Below are 2,169 nucleotides of genomic sequence, written 5' to 3' on the forward strand. Positions count from 1 at the left end.
TGTATGGATGTGGGTGTGTGTGTAGGTGTGCGTGTATGTATTAGAGGGAGTATGTATACACAAGTACATATTTTAAATGAAATTGTTATTCATGAGTCGTTTGATTCTGGTTCGAGTGCCGGGAGTGTTTTCCTGTCTGGACGAAATTATTCAAATTTTCGTCCCTCGTTGAGACCGCGAATCATTTTTTTTTTTTTAATGGGTACTCCCTAGTATTATTTTTACACTGCTCTTATAAATCTGCTGCGATTCAGCGGGCATTTCTCGACATTGTACAGCTATTTATTTATTTATTTATTTTCTTTCACCAACGGCAGCAAAAATAATTGAGTAGCACCTTGCTTGAGTAGGGCAAGTGGAGAATTTTGTCCATTTTTCCCCACTCGTGGAGAACACGTTTTCATTTTCATCCATTTTCCATATTTTTCTACTACTGCTAGACATGTTTGATCATAATAATATCCTGCTTCACCACCCACATATATATATATATTTAAATATCTACAGAGTCCGTGTGACGGAGGCACATTGTAATATAATACGGAAGCGTTGTTTTATTCATCGGATCACTTTTCTTCATGGTTTTTTTTAAAAATAGTGGCTTAAAGATAAAAATGGCTTCAAGAGAGTCTTGTTGTGTGGATCCAATGTTGTCGCTGCCCTTTCTTTAGGAGTCCTCCAGGAATGTGTTTTTGATAGTTGAACCAAGGTGTTTTAAGAGTTGAACCAAGGTGTTTTTGATAGTTGAACCAAGGTGTTTTAAGAGTTGAACCAAGGTGTTTTTGATAGTTGAACCGAGGTGTTTTAAGAGTTGAACCGAGGTGTTTTAAGAGTTGAACCAAGGTGTTTTTGATAGTTGAACCAAGGTGTTTTAAGAGTTGAACCAAGGTGTTTTTGATAGTTGAACCAAGGTGTTTTTGATAGTTGAACCAAAGTGTTTTTGATAGTTGAACCGAGGTGTTTTAAGAGTTGAACCGAGGTGTTTTTGATAGTTGAACCGAGGTGTTTTTGATAGTTGAAACGAGGTGTTTTAAGAGTTGAAACGAGGTGTTTTAAGAGTTGAACCGAGGTGTTTTTGATAGTTGAACCGAGGTGTTTTTGATAGTTGAACCGAGGTGTTTTAAGAGTTGAACCGAGGTGTTTTAAGAGTTGAACCGAGGTGTTTTAAGAGTTGAACCAAGGTGTTTTTGATAGTTGAACCAAGGTGTTTTTGATAGTTGAACCGAGGTGTTTTAAGAGTTGAACCGAGGTGTTTTTGATAGTTGAACCAAGGTGTTTTAAGAGTTGTAACAAAAATATGTGTTCAAGCAGTTGAACCGGTCAAAGGTTAATTTGTCTCGCGAACCAAAAGTGCTGAAAAGTAGGGAAAAGGCCGCCAATATGATTCTGTAACGTGCTTCACTGAAGTATTCAGCGTTGAACATTACCGTAATTTACGTCTATCCTAACAAACGGACGAGTCTAAAATTACTAAAAAGTTAATAAGTACAAGTTACAAGAAGCCAAATTTTCAGCCTCCCTTTTCCTAATAGGATAATAATCCTAGCAATGGCAATAGCTTTCTGTATGGCCATGTTCTGCAGTATGCTTTCTTCGCTTTCCAACTATTACCCGAAAAGACTATACAAATAATCTCGGCTTCACGTAAAACGTACAAAAACAATGGTAGAGGCACTTCTAAAGACAAACAATTTTTTTGTTTGCTCTGTGTGGAATTTTTCTGATGCAGACCGGGTGAGCATGGGTGTGTGATTATGGCTGTAGATTCAGGCTCAAAGAAAATGTATGCACTTTCCGATCAGTTCCATCTTATCCTGGGGCCGGCCGCCCCCTCCACCACCACCACTGGGGCTGTTCCCCTCTGCCCCTTGGGCTCCAAATGTCTCAATTTGTACCGGTCAATTTGTCATTATATAAATTTAGTACCGGTACTTCTGTTGTGCGTGCTGTTGACAGTTAACTTCTTCTTGTATGGTTCCTGTAGTTGTAGAGGATTGTTTCATTAAAGAACTCTTCCATTTATAAAAGTGAAGAACGTACACACAACAGTAGAAAGCCCTTCGGTGAAACGTTAGATTCTTCCCCCTCAAATTTCCGGTGATCAACAACATCGTTGTTTTAACGTCATCCCCCCCCCCTTTTGTTGCCCCCCCCCCCCCCCCCCCCCCC

Source organism: Aplysia californica, unplaced genomic scaffold (genome assembly GCF_000002075.1).
Source record: "Aplysia californica isolate F4 #8 unplaced genomic scaffold, AplCal3.0 scaffold00199, whole genome shotgun sequence".
Classification (NCBI taxonomy): Eukaryota; Metazoa; Mollusca; class Gastropoda; order Aplysiida; family Aplysiidae; genus Aplysia; species Aplysia californica.